Raw genomic sequence first — 22,714 nt, 5'->3', positions numbered from 1 at the left:
ATACTATCCTGTCTATATTTTATGATGTACCCTTCAGGGGAGGGACTCGAGGGAGTGAGTGGTAGACAAGAGATTGTCCCTAAATCCCCAAGCAACTTCTCTCTCTTCTGAAATGTCGAAGTATCAAGACTTATTCCAAGACGCTTTGTTGCGTATTGCTGCCTTTCCCAGGTCGGTGTAGGTACTACACATTTATCTCATTCCCCACACATGCGTATAGACGCTCAGAAGATTAAAGCACCAAAACATTTCTCACAAAGCAGCTTTCCTCCATCCTCCCCTGTTCTTAAAGAAACAAAGAGAGAATTGTTCTGTTTAGTTTCCAGTGGAACTGGTGCCAAAGTAATAACAAAGATGTTATCTTCCTTAAAACCTGTTGCCAGTCACTGAGTGTGGAGCCGTGGAGAGAAAGAGCACCCGATCTAGTCTCATGTGTCATCAAAGGAACAGCCTGTCCACAATCTTTGTCTTTTTCAGGTTTGAGCTTCACAGTGATAAACATATGCGAGGCTAGCTAGCGCATAGCTCTACCTGTTTGGAGGCCAATCCATCGCGCAGCCCAATGCTAACATGACACGCCCCATCAATCCAAAGTAGGGGAGGACGAGTCGGGGCGTCGCAGAAATCGCCCAGGCGAAGCTGCAGACTGACAGCGCATACGTTAAAGAGAAGTAAACATTTTGCCGTCCATAATCAGAACACTGTACAGCTAGCTCTCTGCATCCAATTTCAGACTGGACTGGCTAGTCAGTGTCAGACAGGCAAATTGGGGACATGGAGTGACATCTAAAGGTGATAGGCACGGCCCTTTCTTTCACATCTTACGGTGTGAAACAAGGACATGTCTTGTTGTCAGAACAGCTCAATGCCTCAGTGGCCTGTTACAGCTGAATGGCTCAGCGGCCTGTTACAGCTCAATGCCTCAGCGGCCTGTTACAGCTCAATGCCTCAGCGGCCTGTTACAGCTGAATGGCTCAGCGGCCTGTTACAGCTCAATGCCTCAGCGGCCTGTTACAGCTCAATGGCTCAGTGGCCTGTTACAGCTCAATGCCTCAGTGGCCTGTTACAGCTCAATGCCTCAGCGGCCTGTTACAGCTGAATGGCTCAGCGGCCTGTTACAGCTCAATGGCCTGTTACAGCTCAATGGCTCAGCGGCCTGTTACAGCTGAATGGCTCAGCGGCCTGTTACAGCTCAATGGCCTGTTACAGCTCAATGGCTCAGCGGCCTGTTACAGCTCAATGCCTCAGTGGCCTGTTACAGCTGAATGGCTCAGCAGCCTGTTACAGCTCAATGGCTCAGCGGCCTGTTACAGCTCAATGGCTCAGCGGCCTGTTACAGCTCAATGGCTCAGCGGCCTGTTACAGCTCAATGGCTCAGCTGCCTTGTCACGCCCTGACCGTAGAGAGCTTTATATTTCTCTATTTTGGTTTGGTCAGGGTGTGATTTGGGTGGGCATTCTATGTTCATTCTCTATGTTTTGTATTTCTTTGTTGTTTGGCCGGGTGTGGTTCTCAATCCGAGGCAGCTGTCTATCATTGTCTCTGAGAACCATACTTAGGTAGCTTTTTCCCACATGGTTTTTGTGGGTAGATGTTTTCTGTTTTGTGTCTGCACCTGACAGAACTGTTTCATGTTGTTCTATTTTTGGTTATTTTGTCTCAGTGTTCAGTTTTAATAAAGAAAACATGAACACTTACCACGCTGCGCTTTGGTCCACTCCCTCTTCAACAGACGATCGTGACAGGCCTGTTACAGCTCAATGCCTCAGCGGCCTGTTACAGCTCAATGGCTCAGCGGCCTGTTACAGCTCAATGCCTCAGCGGCCTGTTACAGCTCAATGGCTCAGCGGCCTGTTACAGCTCAATGGCTCAGCGGCCTGTTACAGCTCAATGCCTCAGCCGCCTGTTACAGCTCAATGGCCTGTTACAGCTCAATGCCTCAGCGGCCTGTTACAGCTCAATGGCTCAGCGGCCTGTTACAGCTCAATGGCCTGTTACAGCTCAATGGCTCAGCGGCCTGTTACAGCTCAATGCCTCAACCGCCTGTTACAGCTCAATGGCTCAGCGGCCTGTTACAGCTCAATGCCTCAACCGCCTGTTACAGCTCAATGGCTCAGCGGCCTGTTACAGCTCAATGCCTCAGCCGCCTGTTACAGCTCAATGCCTCAACCGCCTGTTACAGCTCAATGGCTCAGCGGCCTGTTACAGCTCAATGCCTCAACCGCCTGTTACAGCTCAATGCCTCAGCCGCCTGTTACAGCTCAATGGCCTGTTACAGCTCAATGCCTCAACCGCCTGTTACAGCTCAATGGCTCAGCGGCCTGTTACAGCTCAATGCCTCAGCCGCCTGTTACAGCTCAATGCCTCAGCCGCCTGTTACAGCTCAATGGCCTGTTACAGCTCAATGCCTCAGCGGCCTGTTACAGCTCAATGCCTCAGCCGCCTGTTACAGCTCAATGCCTCAGCGGCCTGTTACAGCTCAATGCCTCAGCCGCCTGTTACAGCTCAATGGCTCAGCGGCCTGTTACAGCTCAATGCCTCAGCCGCCTGTTACAGCTCAATGGCCTGTTACAGCTCAATGCCTCAGCGGCCTGTTACAGCTCAATGCCTCAGCCGCCTGTTACAGCTCAATGCCTCAGCCGCCTGTTACAGCTCAATGCCTCAGCCGCCTGTTACAGCTCAATGGCCTGTTACAGCTCAATGCCTCAGCGGCCTGTTACAGCTCAATGCCTCAGCCGCCTGTTACAGCTCAATGCCTCAGCCGCCTGTTACAGCTCAATGGCCTGTTACAGCTCAATGCCTCAGCGGCCTGTTACAGCTCAATGGCTCAGCGGCCTGTTACAGCTCAATGCCTTATCAGCATGTGGCGAAGCCTTCGTTACTCAATCCCCTTCTAGCTTCCCCCTTAGCTAATAATACAACTTCTCTCCCTCCCTATACAGAATCCCCAAACATTTAGATGCCACAGGTACCAATAATTAACAGAATGAATCCCTCTCCCTAACCCACCCGGTGAGGAGGGAGAGTGAAAGTCATTTCTACTTAAATCTAGAAGCTCTGCTTCAGTACTTGGTGAGGCAAACTTAAACTATGCACTGTGCTCCTTGTAGATTTGAGGATAGTTTAAGACTTGAGGATAGTTTAAGACTTGAGGATAGTTTAAGACTTGAGGATAGTTTAAGAATATTGAACTAGAAGCAGAACTAGTTTTCTGCCACGGAAAGGACTGATATTGTGATCTTCCCATCCTCAGAAACACCTTTAATAAATCCAGGCTCTAAAGCACAGAGTCAAGAAGATGCCCTACTCCTTCAACCTGTCTTGATTAAGCCTCCAACCCACATTTCTGGTGCTTCTCCCCATAGGAGTCCCAGATCTCATACAAACCACAGCTGCTCCGCCATCTAGTGGTCAAGGTAGAAACAACAACACAGGGGGGAGTGACGGTGTTTGATTCCCCCACTCAGCTGTCAGCAAGGTAATTAAAGGCTCAGGAAGAAAAGACAACTCACTCGGTAGGATTGTGATGCATGGCCCTGCTGATTGCAGGCGCTTTATATGAGCATGCAAATGTGATTTGGGTGTCTGGACCCAACCAAAGCTCTGGGCAGAGAGAGAGAGCGAGCGAGAGAGAGAGCGCATTTGGTCAAATAAGACCACCACTACGCAGCAGCTGCTTTTCAAAAGAGCCCATTCCTCGTCCACTTAAATACGATTATTTATCTCATAAAAAAGGTCTATGATTGAGAACGCCTCTCTACGGACTGAGAAAATGAATGTGTCTGTCTCATTCTCTCCATCCCCCTCTCTCTCAGAGGAGGGACATTTCCTGCTTGGTTAGAGTACAATATGAGCACTCGGGGAGTCGTGTGTCTGAGTGTTTATCAAGTCAACGGAGTAGCAGGGATTTCTACTGGTGTGACCTAAATCCTTTATTTTAGCTCTTTAATAAACAACACAATATATGGTAATTCCCTTAGTGGGCATCTAGCCAAGCTTATAAGATCTTCTCCAAGTCTGTCCAAGGCTGTACTCCACCACAGATTGACGCTATGTTTGTTTACTGCACCAGACCGATAGCTTATTAAAGATACAGTATTAAATCGTCACCTAGATATTACATAATAAAGGCTGATGTTTTTCCTTGGTCACCTGAACTTCAAACAAGGAAATCCTTTCTTTGTGGTAATGGGACCTGACCAGGAAAAACTCTGGCCCCAATCATAGCCTGATACCAGGACCCAAAGTTTTACCAGGCCAGGTAGTCACAATGGTGATAAAAAAAACCTGGCCCTGCACATAACATAACACATAAACCCTAGGTAAGGTCTTGGTTGGACGTGCTAAGAAGACACAAATCCTAGGTAAGGTCTTGGTTGGCCATGCTAAGAAGACACAAATCCTAGGTTAGGTCTTGGTTGGACGTGCTAAGAAGACACAAATCCTAGGTAAGGTCTTGGTTGGCCTTGCTAAGAAGACACAAATCCTAGGTAAGGTCTTGGTTGGCCATGCTAAGAAGACACAAATCCTAGGTAAGGTCTTGGTTGGCCGTGCTAAGAAGACACAAATTCTAGGTACGGTCTTGGTTGGCCTTGCTAAGAAGACACAAATCCTAGGTAAGGTCTTGGTTGGCCGTGCTAAGAAGACACAAATCCTAGGTAAGGTCTTGGTTGGCCGTGCTAAAAAGACAAATCCTAGGTAAGGTTGGTTGTGCTAAGAAGACACAAATCCTAGGTAAGGTTGGCCGTGCTAAGAAGACACAAATCCTAGGTAAGGTCTTGGTTGGCCGTGCTAAGACACAAATCCTAGGTAAGGTCTTGGTTGGCCGTGCTAAGAAGACACAAATTCTAGGTAAGGTCTTGGTTGGCCTTGCTAAGAAGACACAAATCCTAGGTAAGGTCTTGGTTGGCCGTGCTAAGAAGACACAAATCCTAGGTAAGGTCTTGGTTGGCCGTGCTAAGAAGACACAAATTCTAGGTACGGTCTTGGTTGGCCTTGCTAAGAAGACACAAATCCTAGGTAAGGTCTTGGTTGGCCGTGCTAAGAAGACACAAATTCTAGGTACGGTCTTGGTTGGCCGTGCTAAAAAGACAAATTCTAGGTACGGTCTTGGTTGGCCTTGCTACAGTAAGATGATAGGAGAAGGTAGCTAGCTAGCATCCTTACCGTCCAGAGGTCCCTGTACTGCATCTTCTGGAACTTGGTGTCGGTGTGCCTAGGCAGAGCTCCACGTATCCCAGAACCACCTGGAACACAGTGTTGTGGATGGCCTGGGTGAAGTGCATGTGGACTTGGTCCATGGCCGTCTATGGAGAGAGGCACAGTGAAACAGATTATTACGGGGGACGGATAGTGTTGTGACATGGCATGAACACCAGCACAGTCAAAGGGTTCCATCTGAGATGTAGCCCAAACTACAGATTCATTCAATGTTTGCTCCTCGGCCCTTTATCAAAAAACTAAACCAACCCCAGAGACAAATCTGGCCCTTATTTTCCTTGAAATACTGTGCTAAATAAAGAGCTTTATTTTTCCTCTGTGATTTGTTTCTCACCCAGTGTCTGATCATTAATCAACGTCAACACAATAGCACAGAGAGGAATGTTATGCATCTGTAGATTGGCCAATCAGCAGGTTGACGGCGTCTTTACCGCTGAACTGGAGGCAGTTCTAAGTGATTAAGAACTGCATGGGTTGTTCCCCAAATCACCGCCTATTCACTACATAGCACACTCCTCTTGACCAGAGCCCTATACTCTGTTCAAAAGAAGTGCACTATATAGTGAATAGTGTGCATTTGGGACGAAACCATGGAAACACAACCGCTCGCTAATAAGTACTTCTGAATGTACCAGGCACCCGACAGATAAGTCCATTAGACAAATGGAATAATACAAGTAAAGACATGCAAACAAAAATACTCGTAAAGACAAGGTGTAAACAGTATTGCTGAGCGGTGTCCCAAATGGCACCCTATTCCCTATATAGTGCACTACTTTTGACCGCTCAAATGGCACCCTATTCCCTATATAGTGCACTACTTTTGACGAGAGCACATTTGCACTATATAGGGAATATGGTGTCATTTGGGACGCGTACCCTGGACTCATTAAGCTAATGGCGGCACACAAGGCTGAGCCACACGGAGAGGAGCAGAGAGCTGCTTGTTCACCCGAAGGAACATTTATTTATATCAAACTGAACACGGCCTCGCTATGATGAGACCCTTTCAGCTTTGAAGCCCTAAAGTCACCAATGTTCTGTGTGCATAGATAAGGGAGCGGGACACAAAATACAAAAGTACGTGCAATCACCCACACAAAGCGTGAAAGGGCCTTGAGCCAGGCCAACAATAGGTCCTTGAGTTTCAGAGCCGGCACTATTCTCACTACTCAGTATCACTGCCCTGACTTTGAAGAAGGTGTTTATCATTATGGAGAGTACAACCATTGTGATTGTGGATAGCCTACTCTAAAAAGCTGATGATCTGCAGATGACGCAGTCTCTGATGCTAAGGGCCACTCTTGCCTCATGGCTGAGGGCTGTCAATCATACAGAGACACTAATCATCACGTCAGCATGTTTTTGTTTTCCACATGAGTAGCTCCGTGAATGGGAAAAATACACATGGCATGGGAATTGGTAGACAATCTCTTTATGGCTTCTCTAACTAACCTCTTTCATTCATCACCATCATTATACAGTGTATTGTTTTGATGAGTTGGTAAATAGACAGGAATTCTTTCCCAGAGTTGCTATCTGTCTCCCAGGAAGGCAGGCCGATCCAGAGAGCGCTGCGGGGGGGTCTTCACTTCATCCTTCACACAGTTACTGAGTCAGACTGACACACACACAGAAAAGAATCCCGCAGCAACAAGACATGTCAAATTATTATGTGGATTATATTTAATTTTTGTAGCGGTTGATACATTTTTTGTTACGGCAAATCAAAATGACAAACGTTAGAATACTTAAAACCTTGAATACACTACAAGATTGCATTTCCTGCTGCGCATTTAGTCCAGACACTGACAGTCCCCTGAACAAAGCATTTAGTCCAGACACTGAGTCCCCTGAACAAAGCATTTAGGCCAGACACTAACGGTCCCCTGAACAAAGCATTTAGTCCAGACACTGACAGTCCCCTGAACAAAGCATTTAGGCCAGACACTAACGGTCCCCTGAACAAAGCATTTAGGCCAGACACTAACGGTCCCCTGAACAAAGCATTTAGTCCAGACACTGACAGTCCCCTGAACAAAGCATTTAGGCCAGACACTAACGGTCCCCTGAACAAAGCATTTAGTCCAGACACTGACAGTCCCCTGAATAAAGCATTTAGGCCAGACACTAACGGTTCCCTGAACAAAGCATTTAGTCCAGACACTGACGGTCCCCTGAATAAAGCATTTAGTCCAGACACTGACAGTCCCCTGAATAAAGCATTTAGTCCAGACACTGACAGTCCCCTGAATAAAGCATTTAGTCCAGACACTGACAGTCCCCTGAACAAAGCATTTAGTCCAGACACTGACAGTCCCTTGAACAAAGCATTTAGTTCAGACACTGACAGTCTCCTGAATAAAGCATATAAAACAAATATACCATCTCACAGACAGTTGGGTGGGGTGGGGAGCTTTACTGGTGATAATGGAAAAGCTTTACTAGGGATTATAGATCTGTGATTCTGTGTTGGTAGTGGGGAGAGGAGACAGTGTAAAAACTACAAGACACTTCCCTCAGCATGGGGAGAATAATATTAACCCAGGTATGACTCATCACTCCTGATCCACACACAGAGAGAGCGAGAGACAGAGAGACAGACAGAGAGACAGAGAGAGAGAGGAGAGAGAGGGATAGAGGAGAGAGAGGGATAGAGGAGAGAGAAACAGGGAGTACAATACAGAGGAAAGGGGGTGACTCAGAAATGAATCACCACACATCAACAGAGAGAGAAGTAAGGGAGACAGGCAGTGCTGTAAAGTACTTAAGTACAAATACTTTGAAGTACTACTTAAGTCATTTTTTGGGCTATCTGCACTTTACTATTGACATTTTTGACTACTTTTAATTCACTACATTCCTAAAGAAAATAATGTACTTTTTACTCCATACATTTTCCCTGACACCCAAAAGTACTCGTTACATTTTGAATGCTTAGCAGGACAGGAAAATGGTCCAATTCACACACTTATCAAGAGAACATGCCTGGTCATCCCTACTGCCTCTGATCTGGTGGACTCACTAAACACAAATTCTTTGTTTGTAAATTATGTCTGAGTTTTGGAGTGTGCCCCTGGTTATCCGTAAATGTAAAAAACAAGAAAATGGTGCCGTCTGGTTTGCTTAATAAAAGGAATTTGAAATTATTTATACTTTTACTTTGATACTTCAGTATATTTTCACGATTGCATTTACTTTTGATACTTAAGTATATTTAAAACCAAATACTTTTAGAATTTTACTCAAGTAGTATTTTACTGGGTGACTTTCACTTTTACTTGAGTCATTCAGTTAAGGTATCTTTACTTTTACTCAAGTATAACAATTGGGTACTTTTCCACCACTGGACGGGTAGAGGGAGAGAGAGAGCGAGAGAGAGAAAGAGAGAGAAACGTAGTGGGAAAAAAGGGGAGTCGGGGAGGGAGAACAATATAGACGGAAGAGGGGGAGAGAAAGTGGGGAATGGAAGACAAAATGATGAGGACAGAAGCCGTCAGAGCAGATATCTGTTGACAGAGGATGGATCTCTCACCTGGCTCTTTCCCAGGACGGTGTACGCCAGCTGAACTCTGGTGTAGTGGGAGACGTCAAAGTGCTTGCAGGTTTTGGACAGGGCCACATCCAGCTGCTCCTGTTGGGTGGGTAGAGGAGGAGAGGAAGGGAGGGAGGGATGGAGGAGAGAGGGATTCGAAGTGTTAAGACCAGGGATTTGGACATGAATCAACTCCTAGGGCCAAGACAATTAGCAACAGCTGCCATAGCGGAGGGCTGAAGCTGCTGTCTTTAAGCCAGTGTCCCAAATTGTATACTATTCCCTATATAGTATAATACTTTTGACCAGGACCCATATAGCTCTGGTCAAAAGTAGTGCATTATGTAAGGAATTGGCTGGCATTTGGGACGTAGCTACATGTCAGTCACAGAGAGCCAGGGAGAACCAGGGGGAATACGCACTCAGCCTCCCCCAAGGTCAAAGGAGCCCCACCATTGATGTTAAACAGAGCTGCTGGCTGAGATAAATACAGGGAGACAGGTCGGGTCGAAGGATGAAGAAGACTACATTTTATTTACGGCAGAAAATGTAGTTAATGTACTTCTGTCTAACAATGGAAAGTAGAGAAAGTATATTATAAAGTAATATCACACTACGGAAGTTTCATTTGAGAAACCAAAATACTGTACATTCTACTCATTTTATAAATTACAGTACAGTATGTTCAATGTACGTTGAGATATGAAAATACTGTAGATTTTACTTTTTTCCGAATAGCAAATAATTTCTAATTATGAATATAAACTCAGCAAAAAAAGAAACGTCCTCTCACTGCCAACTGCATTTATTTTCAGCAAACTTAACATGTGTAAATATTTGTATGAACATAACAAGATTCAACAACTGAGACAAACAGAACAAGTTCCACAGACATGTGACTAACAGAAATGGAATAATGTGTCCCTGAACAAAAGGGGAGAGGGGGGGGGTGTCAAACTCAAAAGTAACAGTCAGTATCTGGTGTGGCCACCAGCTGCATTAAGTACTGCAGCGCTACTCCTCCTCATGGACTGCACCAAATTTGCCAGTTCTTGCTGTGAGATGTTACCCCACTCTTCCACCAAGGCAACTGCAAGTTCCTGGATATTTCTGGGGGGAACGTGCTCAATGGGATTGAGATCCGGGCACTTCGCTGGCCATGGCAGAACACTGACATTCCTGTCTTGCAGGAAATCACGCACAGAACGAGCAGTATGGCTGGTGGCATTGTCATGCTGGAGGGTCATGTCAGGATGAGCCTGCACGAAGGGTACCACATGAGGGAGGAGGATGTCTTACCTGTAACGCACAGAGTTGAGATTGCCTGCAATGACAACAAGCTCAGTCCGATGATACTGTGACACACCGCCCCAGACCATGACAGACCCTCCACCTCCAAATCGATCCCGCTCCAGAGTTCAGGCCTCAGTGTAACGCTCATTCCTTCGACGATAAACGCGAATCTGACCATCACCCCTGGTGAGACAAAATCGCGATTCGTCAGTGAAGAGCACTTTTTGCCAGTCCTGTCTGGTCCAGCGACATGGGGTTTGTGCCCATAGGCAACGTTGCTGCCGGTGATGTCTGGTGAGGACCTGCCTTACAACAGGCCTACAAGCCCTCAGTCCAGCCTCTCTCAGCCTATAGCGGACAGTCTGAGCACTGATGGAGGGATTGTGCGTTCCTGGTGTAACTCGGCCAGTTGTTGCCATCCTATATCTGTCCCGCAGGTGTGATGTTCGGATGTACCGATCCAGTACAGGTGTTGTTACACGTGGTCTGCCACTGCGAGCACGATCAGCTGTCCGTCCTGTCTCCCTGTAGCGCTGTCTTTGGCGTCTCACAGTACAGACATTGCAATTTATTTCCCTGGCCACATCTGCAGTCCTCATGCCTCCTTGCAGCATGCCTATGACATGTTCACGCAGATGAGCAGGGACCATGGGCATCTTTCTTTTGGTGTTTTTCAGAGTCAGTAGAAAGGCCTCTTTAGTGTCCTAAGTTTTCATAACTGTGACCTTAATTGCCTACCGACTGTAAGCTGTTAGTGTCTTAACGACCGTTCCACAGGTGCATGTTCATGGTTCATTGAACAAGCATGGGAAACAGTGTTTAAACACTTTACAATGAAGATCTGTGAAGTTATTTGAATTTTTACAAATTATCTTTGAAAGACAGGGTCCTGAAAAAGGGACGTTTATTTTTTTGCTGAGTTTATATATGTACATGAACGGATCTATATTACAGTAACTATGACAGACTGAAAAGAGGGTGGTGCTAATGGTAAAATATGATTGGTGAATGTGCTGTATTCAGATGGCTGGCTACATTGCATTTCCATAGAGGCCCGGGTTGAGAGAGGAGTCTGATGTACGGTAGAGAAAGCAGGATTAGAGAGCATGATGAGAAAAATGTTTTGAGGCTTCACGGAGCTAAAGCTACCAGGGGGAGCTCCACGCAAGACTTCCAAATTACATCTATCCAACAGATCAATGTCGAGACCAAGACACTGCTCACAGCAGGGACGGTGTCACTCCCGCTGTGTGTGTGTGTGTGTGTGTGTGTGTGTGTGTGTGTGTGTGTGTGTGTGTGTGTGTGTGTGTGTGTGTGTGTGTGTGTGTGTGTGTGTGTGTGTGTGTGTGTGTGTGTGAAAATGAGCTCTCAGAGGAGTGCATTTACTCACACAGTCAAGCTATGTGTCGGCGTGTGTGCGTCATACATACACATGGACCCCAGGTAATGAACCTCCCTAAGCATGGATGTTGGAAAATTGCATTGAATACCATTCTCTAGACATAATTATTAAAATATGGCTTTAATTAAATGGATAATATTAACTATGTTCACCATTCTAGCAGTAATGGCTTTTTGAATATGTCAATATGTAGCAGGGAGAACTGAAAAATAACAACTCAAAATTTCAAGACAAAACACTTTTTCTCTCTTTTAAGAAAATGACATGGAATATTTAATATGCTTAGTATCAAACAACCTTTGAGATGTGTGACAAATCGCAGTGTACTCATTCAATAGAAAGAGTAAGAAAAGCTCCTATGCGTAAAGAGCCGTGATGGAATAGGTAACACATCCAGCAATAAGCACATGTATGCCTCCTCACCGGAGACCAGGTTTCAATCCTTGTGGCCTCTTCTCATCACTCAGCCTCTCCCACCTTTTCATTACGGTCTCAATAAAGCATAAAAATACTGAAGGTAGGGTGGATTTCCACTATTTTTCAAATGAAAAATAAGAACAAAGAGAAAAGCTCCTACTTACCTCTATCTGCTCAAGAGTGTCTTGTAGCTTGGAATTCAAGGGAGAGGACATTGTTAGGTCAGTTCCCTGCTGATCACCTAAACACGAGTCAAGGCTTCACTTGGACTCTATCAGTGACCTAGAACTCTAATGTACCACTCATTCCTATATCCTGACCCACAATTTGTGGCTTATGGCATGTGAATACCATGCTCTGTCACACATACTGTAGCAGTGCTGAGCGATTAGTGCTTTTTGGGGTCGGTTTGGTTTCGGTTCGATTCTTTTTTTTAAGTAATCACGGTTGTCGATTTCAGTTTCAAAGTAGTTTTTTTTAACATTAAATGCATTATGAAATAATGACATTACAATGATTTTAGAGCTTTTTAACGGACCTTCTAAAGCCAAAAATAGTTAACATTCCATTGCCGAAAACATTGAAAATATTCCATTGTCTCTGTCAGGTCTACTACATTGGGTAGATATCAATAGAAAAATAGGAAATGAATATGAAATAATCAAATATTTGAGTTGTGTATATTACTTAGTTTTTATCTGATGACTTTATTTTTCATTCCTTAAAGTCATCATCCTATCTCTGCCCAGGCAGTATCAGCCAGTCAGCCAGACCATCTAACGTTATCTATGTGCTCCCCATACTGTACTGTCTTTAGTCATACTAATATACCAAATTTTCAATCCGTATCCTGTCCATAATGTCGATACATACTGTCCATCACATATATAATAAACAAAAATATAAACACAACATGGAACAATTTAAGTTACAGTTCATATTTGGAAATCAGTTATTTGAAATACATTTAGTAGGCCCTAATCTATGGATTTCACATGACTGGGAATACAGATATGCATCTGTTGGTCACAGATATGCATCTGTTGGACACAGATATGAATCTGTTGGTCACAGATACCAAACATTTTTAAAGAATGGGCCTCACAATGGGCTTCAGGATGTCGGCATGGTATTTCTGTGCATTCAAATTACCATCTATAAAATACAATTGTGTTCGTTGTCCGTAGCTTATGCCTGCCGATACCATCACCCCACCGCCACCATGGGGCACTCTGTCCACAACGTTGGCATCAGCAAACCACTCACCCCCACACGACTCCATACACGTGGTCTGTGATAGTGAGGCCGGTTGGACATACTGCCAAAATCTCTCAAATTAAGTTGGAGGTGGCTTATGGTAGAGAAATGAACATTCAATTGCCTGGCAAACGCTCTGCTGGACATACCTGCAGTCAGCATGCCAATTGCACGCTCCCTCAAAACTTGAGACATCTGTGGCATTGTGTTGTGTGACAAAACGGCACATTCTAGAGTGGCCTTTTATTGTCCCCAGCACAAGGTGCACCTGTGTGATGATCATGTCACACCTGTCAGGTGGATAGATTATCTTGGTAAACGAGAAATGCTCAGTAACTGGGATGTAAACAAAATTGTGCACAACATTTGAGAGAAATCAGCTTTTTGAGCTGGGATCTTTCATTTCAGCTCATGAAACATGGGAGCAACACTTTACATGTTGCGTTTATATTTTTGTTCAGTGCATATATTTATACTTCGGACTCCGATATTGCTCATCATAATATTTCTAAATTACATTTTTTTACTTTTAGATTTGTGTGTATTGTTCAATATTACTGCACTGCTGGAGCTAGGAACGCAAGCATTTCACTACACCTGCAATAACATCTGCTAAATATGTGTATGCAATAACATTTGCTAAATATGTGTATGCAATAACATCTGCTAAATATGTGTATGCGACCAATAACATTTTATTTGATTTATTTAGCTAACCTGCCTAGCTAAAGTACGCTGCAGAGCTGTCTGACAAAATCATTTTACTAGTTCTTTAAAGTAGATAAGGCTAACTTATCACAAACTGTCTATATCCCACTCTCGTCATTGTGTTGTGTACATTCCTCTTTCAGGCGTAAAAGTGTATCCGTCCAGAGATCTGTATATAATGACGAGATGGCTCATGTCTCCGCCCTAACAATGAGAGTCGTTGTCCAAAAGGCAGGAAGACAGGCGACAAGCTTAGGTCCAAAATAAGCCATGGAAATGAACTGGGCTTATTTTGTACAGATTTTGGAGCGAGTGAAACCTCTCACTTCGCCGTCTCTTCTCTGATCCTTCTATGTCAGAGTGGGAAAAAGCAGGTGCAATGGTCATTGTAGCTAATTACCACGTTTCTGCGCCAAACTAGGTTGAATATTTGCTTACTGAAAACTACAACTCCCTTGCACCTAGTGTCCAACATAGTTCTTGATTTCTCTCGTGAAGGATTTGATATCCCTCTAGAGAAATGTCGCATTGGGCTCACAAAAAAAAAAAACTAAATAGAACTGAACTGACGTCAGTCAATTAGTTGTTTAATAACCCAAAAAATGAAGAATGCCGGTTAATAGCTCAGCACTAACACATAGAGACAGGAAAGGAGCCATTGTCCATTTTGTATGGAGTAACACAGCCTTCTCACAAATGATATTTCCTAACCCATTACCATGTTCTTCTCTAGTGAATGGCAACAACACCCTTGAACACCTGCGTGTGGTGTAGTCTAAGTGCTTGAATTGCTTCGCGAACCTGCCATTTCTGACAAAGAACATTGTGTCAATACTTGATCTAGTCTTTATTGGTTGTTTCCTTCTTGCAGTTGTTGTTGTTCTTTCAATAGCTGTCTTAACTAAAAGTAACATTGGATAAAACTGAAAGCAAGTATTATTGCTGGTCCTGAACTGTGCCAACACATGAACAAGACGCCATGTTATTCCTTTACTGAGGTCTCTTTCAGGTCAACTCTAAAACAGAACCCTTAGGATGAGTCTCAAGAGGACACAGCGCCCTTAGGGAGTGTTTCTGTTGTTTGTGGCTGAACTTTAAACCGCTGCTAAAGCACTTCAGCCATGGTAGTGGCAGAGACAGGGCAGGCAGACTTCAGCCATGGTAGTGGCAGAGACAGGGCAGGCAGACTTCAGCCATGGTAGTGGCAGAGACAGGGCAGACAGAGACTTCAACCATGGTAGTGGCAGAGACAGGGCAGGCAGATACTTCAGCCATGGTAGTGGCAGAGACAGGGCAGGCAGACTTCAGCCATGGTAGTGGCAGAGACAGGGCAGGCAGAGACTTCAGCTATGGTAGTGTCAGAGACAGGGCAGGCAGAGGCTTCAGCTATGGTAGTGGCAGAGACAGGGCAGGCAGACTTCAGCCATGGTAGTGACAGAGACAGGGCAGGCAGAGACTTCAGCTATGGTAGTGACAGAGACAGGGCAGGCAGAGACTTCAGCCATGGTAGTGGCAGAGACAGGGCAGGCAGAGACTTCAGCCATGGTAGCGACAGAGACAGGGCAGGCAGAGACCTCAGCCATGGTAGTGGCAGAGACAGGGCAGGCAGAGACTTCAGCCATGGTAGTGGCAGAGACAGGGCAGGCAGAGACCTCAGCCATGGTAGTGGCAGAGACAGGGCAGGCAGAGACTTCAGCCATGGTAACGACAGAGACAGGGCAGGCAGAGACCTCAGCCATGGTAGTGGCAGAGACAGGGCAGGCAGAGACTTCAGCCATGGTAGTGGCAGAGACAGGGCAGGCAGAGACTTCAGCCATGGTAGCGGCATGTAATTAGTTTAGGTTAAAGAGGTAACATAATACAGACACAACTGAGTCTTAAGTTAAAGGCTGTTTTCTCTTGTCTGCGGTTTTAACCAAATCAGCATCCATGATTAGACCCACCTATTGCATAATTAACCATATTCGCTGACCTCTCTCAGAACCAACACTTTTAGAGTTCAAAAGTGTCATGGCAAAAGTGTGGTAGTTCAGACAGCTATACTATGGGTAACATATGTGGAAGGCTATTTAGGGTATGAACTAAAGCTCTGGAATGGAGTGTCTGTTGAATCTGACAAAAATGGAGATGTCTATGTGAGAATATACACGGAGTATGCCAAACATTAGGAACACCTTCCTGAAATTAAATTGCACCCCCCTTTTGCACTCAGAACAGCCTCTATTAGTCGGGGCATGGACTTTATATGGTGTTGAAAGCGTTCCATAGGGAAGCTTGCCCATGTTGACTCCAATGCTTCCCACAGTTGTGCCAAGTTGACTGGATGTCCTTTGGGTGGTGGACCATTCTTGACACACATGGGAAACTGTTTGCGTGTGACAAACCCAGCAGCAGTTTGTCACACATGCAGTTCTTCACACAAACCGGTGCGCCTGGCACCTACTACCATACCCCGTTCAAAGGCACTTAAATCTTTGGTTTTGCACATTCCCCCTCAATGGCACATGTACACAATCCATGTCTTAATTGTCTCAAGGCTTAAAATTCCTTATTTAACCTGTCTCCTCCCCTTCATCTACACTGATTGAAGTGGATTTAACAAGTGACATCAATAAGGGATCATAGCTTTCACCTGGATTCACCTGGTTGGTCTATGTCATGGAAAGAGCAGTAGACTCGGTGTGTGTCACGGCTGTAGCGAGGTCCATACAGAAATGGTTTGTCGAGATCGGTGTGGAAGAACTTAACTGTCCTGCACAGAGCCCTGACCTCAACCCCATCGAACACCTTTGGGATGAATTGGAACGGTGACTGCGAGCCAGGCCTAATCGCCCAACATCAGTCCCCGACCACACTAATGCTTTAGTGGCTGAATGGACGCAAGTCTCCGCAGCAATGTTCCAACATCTAGTGGAAAGTCTTCCCAGAAGAGTGGAGGCTGTTATAGCAGCAAAGGGGGGACCAACTCCATATTAATGCCCATGATTTCGAAATGAGATATTCGACAAGCAGGTGTCCACATACTTTTGGTATATCCTGCACTCCCAAATAACATTACAACACTGCTCTTCAAAAAGCCCCCTGGTCAAAAGTAGTGCACTATATAGGGAATAGGGTGCCATTTGGCACTCACTCATAGTCTTTAGAAGAATTGAATGTCCAGGCAGCCTCACACCAGCTTTCCGTTCCGTGCTCTTCAGCAGTTCAGTGGATGACGAGGAAATGCCAGCTCTGACATGCATTGCTGCACTCAATAGACAAAAGGGCCGCTGCTCCCTCTCTCCAAGCCACGGCCACGTGGTAGAGCACCGCTCCCTCTCTCCAAGCCACAGCAACGTGGTAAAGCACCGCTCCCTCTCTCCAAGCCACGGCAACGTGGTAGAGCACCGCTCCCTCTCTCCAAGCCACGGCAACGTGGTAGAGCACCGCTCCCTCTCTCCAAGCCACAGCAACGTGGTAAAGCACCGCTCCCTCTCTCCAAGCCACGGCAACGTGGTAGAGCACCGCTCCCTCTCTCCAAGCCACAGCAACGTGGTAAAGCACCGCTCCCTTTCTCCAAGCCACGGCAACGTGGTAGAGCACCGCTCCCTCTCTCCAAGCCACAGCACCGTGGTAGAGCACCGCTCCCTCTCTCCAAGCCACGGCAACGTGGTAGAGCACCGCTCCCTCTCTCCAAGCCACGGCAACGTGGTAGAGCACCGCTCCCTCTCTCCAAGCCACGGCATCGCGGTAGAGCACCGCTCCCTCTCTCCAAGCCACGGCAACGTGGTAGAGCACCGCTCCCTCTCTCCAAGCCACGGCAACGCGGTAGAGCACCGCTCCCTCTCTCCAAGCCACGGCAACGCGGTAGAGCACCGCTCCCTCTCTCCAAGCCACGGCAACGCGGTAGAGCACCGCTCCCTCTCTCCAAGCCACGGCAACGTGGTAGAGCACCGCTCCCTCTCTCCAAGCCACGGCAACGTGGTAGAGCACCGCTCCCTCTCTCCAAGCCACGGCAACGTGGTAGAGCACCGCTCCCTCTCTCCAAGCCACGGCAACGTGGTAGAGCACCGCTCCCTCTCTCCAAGCCACGGCAACGTGGTAGAGCACCGCTCCCTCTCTCCAAGCCACGGCAACGTGGTAGAGCACCGCTCCCTCTCTCCAAGCCACGGCAACGTGGTAGAGCACCGCTCCCTCTCTCCAAGCCACGGCAACGTGGTAGAGCACCGCTCCCTCTCTCCAAGCCACGGCAACGTGGTAGAGCACCGCTCCCTCTCTCCAAGCCACGGCAACGTGGTAGAGCACCGCTCCCTCTCTCCAAGCCACGGCAACGTGGTAGAGCACCGCTCCCTCTCTCCAAGCCACAGCAACGTGGTAGAGCACCGCTCCCTCTCTCCAAGCCACGGCAATGTGGTAAAGCACCGCTCCCTCTCTCCAAGCCAAAACTAAGTGTTAGAGCACTATTACCAAATAAATCAAAGCAAGAGGTATAATTGGATCTCCTTTCTCAGCGTATTCTCCTGCATGTGGACACAGACACCAACGCAAGTACGCATGCACTCACTCACTCACTCAGGCAAGCACACACACACACACACACACACACACACACACACACACACACACACACACACACACACACACACACACACACACACACACACACACACACACACACACACACACACACACACACACACACACACACACAATCCTCTTTCAACGTGTTCTCAGTCCTCCATCATCCAATGAAATAGATTCGGTTACATCGTAATTCGCTGTCTTTAAAAAATGGAAGGTAGTATGAGGAACTCTGTTAGACGCCATGTTGTATGACCTAACTATAGCATCTTAGAATTACATGCAGTGACAGCAGTTACACCGCCATTCTCTCAGGAAAGATGTCTGACCTTCACTCTGCCTCTTTCTGCTGTCCTTCACCTATGTGAGAATGTTGTTCATTGACTACAGCTCAGCGTTCAACACCATAGTTCCCTCCAAGCTCATCACTAAGCTAAGGAACCTGGGCCTGAACACCTCCCTCCGCAACTGGATCCTGGACTTCCTGACGGGCCACCCCCAGATAGTAAGGGTAGGCAACAACACAACCGCTAAACTGACCCTTCCAGGAGGAAGGCCGTAAAAATTGTCCCAGACTTCAGCCACCCAAGTCATAGATGGTTCTCTCTGCTACTGCATGGCCAGCGGTACCGATGCACCATGTCTGGAACCAACAGGACCCTGAACACCTTCTCCCCCCAAGCCATAAGACTTCTAAATACGTAGTTAGTTAAATAGTTAATACAGATAGTCTGGATAGATATTTGGTTGACCCTTTTTGCACTAACTCTTTTGACTCATTACATACGCTGCTGCTTCTGTCTTTTACCTATCATATTGTCTTGTCACTTTATTCCGACCTACAGTTGAAGTCGGAAGTTTACATACACTTAGGTTGGAGTCATTAAAACTCGTTTTTAATCACTCCACAAATTTCATGTTAACAAACTATAGTGTTGGCAAGTCAGTTAGGACATCTAACTTTGTGCATGACACAAGTACATTTTCCAACAATTGTTTACAGACAGATTATTTCACTTAGAACTCACTGTATCACAATTCCAGTGGGTCAGAAGTTTACATACACTAAGTTGACTGTGCCTTTAAACAGCTTGGAAAATTCCAGAAAATGATGTCATGGCTTTAGAAGCTTCTGATAGGCTAATTGACATAATTTGAGTCAATTGGAGGTGTACCTGTGGATGTATTTCAAGGCCTACCTTCAAACTCAGTGCCTCTTTGCTTGACATCATGGGAAAATCAAAAGAAATCAGCCAAGACCTCAGAAAAAAAATTGTAGACCTCCACAAGTCTGGTTCAACTGCACATCAGAACAAAGATCGTACTTTTTGGAGAAATGTCCTCTGGTCTGATGAAACAAAAATAGAACTGTTTGGCCATAATGACCATCGTTACGTTTGGAAGAAAAAGGACGATGCTTGCAAGCCGAAGAACACCATCCCAACTGAAGAACGGGGTTGGCAGCATCATGTTGTGGGGGTGCTTTGCTGCAGGAGGGACTGGTGCACTTCACAAAATAGATGGCATCATGAGGCAGGAAAATTATGTGGATATATTGAAGCAACATCTCAAGACATCAGTCAGGAAGTTAAAGCTTGGTCGCAAATGGGTCTTCCAAATGGACAATGACCCAAAGCATACTTCCAAAGTTGTGGCAAAATGGCTTAAGGACAACAAAGTCAAGGTATTGGAGTGGCCATCACAAAGCCCTGACCTCAATCCTATAGAAAATTTGTGGGCAGAACTGTGTATTTATTATTATGTGTTTTACTTTTTAAATGTTTCTCTATGCATTGTAAGGAAAAGCCAGTAAGTATTTCACTGTTAGTCTTCAGCTGTTTACAAAGTATGTGACAAACACAAGTTGATTGGATTTGATCAGTTGTGGCTAAAGCCTGCTCCCACATCCAGAAGCTTCTCCCAAACATATCCCTCCACTCAGAGGGAAGGGAAAGGAGGGAGGAAATAGTTCCTTACTACTCCAGTCTGAGCTTGCACACCAGTCAAGATGACTGTTTGAACTGAAGGGGCTCTGCATTTTAAATCCCTCCTGAACACACACCTCTACAATGGAGGAACATTAACAAGAGCCAGAGAGAAAATAGGGGGGGTACAGAGCATAATAAACAGACTGGGGAAGGTGGCTTCCATGAGGAGAGAGTGAATCCCTCACACAGGCAGAGTAGATATCTGGCTGAACAGATAGGGCTAGCTGAAGGCTGATAAGCTGAGAGACTGGCCATGCAAGGCAATAACTAGAAGAGGGAAGGAAGGGAGCTCTGTAAATCGATAGCTGGCATTAAGGAAAGCATCAGCACACACAGAGACAGAGACAGAGACAGAGACAGAGACAGAGACAGAGACAGAGACAGAGAGAGAGAGAGAGAGAGAGAGAGAGAGAGAGAGAGAGAGAGAGAGAGATAAGACAGAGTGAGAGACAGTGAGCGAGCGAGAGATAGCGAGAGAGAGAGAGATAGCGAGAGAGAGAGAGATAGCGAGAGAGAGAGAGAGATAGCGAGAGAGAGAGAGAATGACAGAAAGAGGGGAATTAAAGAAGGAGAAACAAACAGTAAAAATATGTTCTGGCCCAAGACATATACAGCAAGGCACTCAGCAACCCTCCAACGCTTCTCCCCTAACCCCCCTCCTCACGGGGGAAAGCCTACTGAAATAATGACAGGTCATTAAATAAGTCAGTGGCTTATTGATCCAGGCCAGTACCAGCGTTTGCATCCGATACCGTGCAACAGTTTTGTGTTCGAGACCACCTAAAGCGAGACTGATTCAAGACCAAGACCGGAGAAAATTGAGTCCGAGTCAAGACCAAGACCGGGAGGGGGACAAGGGGTCCAAGACCGAGACAAGACCAGAAAAAGTCAAATTCAAGACCATGACTGTAATTTAGTCAAATCCCCACCATAATAAGAGTTGAAAATGTCCAGTGTTTCTGTGTTCATATTTCAGAACAACATCTGGATTCTTTAGACATTCAGAATAGTGAAGAAATGCATTCTGAGGGAAAAGAGGCACTCTACAAACATTACTAACCCAAACACGGTGGGGAACAATGGGCCTTCTATGCCTTCAGAAAAGGATATATATTAATATATATATATTAATAATATTATTATTTTCAATGATGTTTCTGATTTAATCTCTTCTGTTTTTGTTGGAAAGGAAAGGGTTAACACTGAAGATTTTTCTTTGCTGGTCTCTGGGGAGATAAATCTAGCTAGCTAAGTCATCAGAAGCTAGATAAAGGCATCTGTCATTCAACTGTATTAGGGCAAAATTTGGAATGTGAAATCAACCAAACACACTGACTTAATGAGTGGGAACATATTTACAAAAATGTATGGAAACTTCTACCTTCCTGAAGGCCAACAGGTCACTGCGCAATAGCGAGCAGTATTTCTCCCATTGTCTAGCTAGCTAGCTTTTGTTGTCGGCTAGTTTGCAGGGGCTGCAGCAGGTGTTATCAAAAAGGATGGTGTTGCTAATTTGTTAGCTTCTCCCTTTTCAAAAATAACTTTCAACAAGAAGTTAAGTTTCAAATTATCATCATCTGGTGAGTGGAACTGTGTTTTTCATTGCAGCGCACTTGCTGTTGTTAGCCATCTCTTTGAAAATAACTTATATTGTTGCATTTAAAGTGGAATTGACAGCATTTAAGCAACATGACATATTTTTAAAATCTGTTCGTATACACTCCCAGGAAGAATATGATTTTTTTAAACATTTTTATATTCTGACAAGCAACCACTTAGATATGGTCATTTTCACCTTTTCATAAATTCTTAGTATACGTAATTCCCAAGCATTCTAAGAATTTATGAAAATTCTATAGCAATATAGAAGCCGTAGCAGAGCTGGTTAGGCTGTTTACATGTTATCTAGAGCGTTCTTGACAAACTACTTTTTTTGCCCACGTTTACTGACACTGGTCATATTGAGCAAGTGTTGCATGTTCGTCAATTCATCAGATGTGCTGCGCTGTGTCATACTCAGACGAGAGTTCTCTGAAATCGGAGTAGAGAGCCAGAGTGAATTTGCGTGAACGCAAGAGCTATGCTAACTGTATAACAGTGGTTCAAGTTCTTACTAGCTTACCAAATTACACCTGCATCTCTAACTGTGTATAGCCACCAAAAATTATATGAGGGGAATAAGTCAGTCACTCACCCACTCCTCCAATGGCATGACATAATTTGACGTCCACCTAGCAGCCAAGTTAGGCTCTGTTTTTTAGCTTGCTACATAAATAGATATGCTAGCCTCTTAGCCACGTTATGACTGACTTGTGATCATTGCCCTAGCTAGTT

The 22,714-nt window shown here is 45.5% G+C and overlaps 1 pseudogene; it reads right to left on the bottom strand.

The window, feature by feature from the left end:
* Positions 1–22,714, bottom strand: part of LOC120022593 — a 282,457-nt pseudogene that overhangs the window by 186,789 nt on the left and 72,954 nt on the right.

This window comes from Salvelinus namaycush, chromosome 27 (genome assembly GCF_016432855.1).
Source record: "Salvelinus namaycush isolate Seneca chromosome 27, SaNama_1.0, whole genome shotgun sequence".
In the NCBI taxonomy this organism is placed as follows: Eukaryota; Metazoa; Chordata; class Actinopteri; order Salmoniformes; family Salmonidae; genus Salvelinus; species Salvelinus namaycush.
The sequence above is the reverse complement of the archived record's forward strand: the minus strand, read 5'-3'. Positions and strand labels throughout refer to the sequence as shown.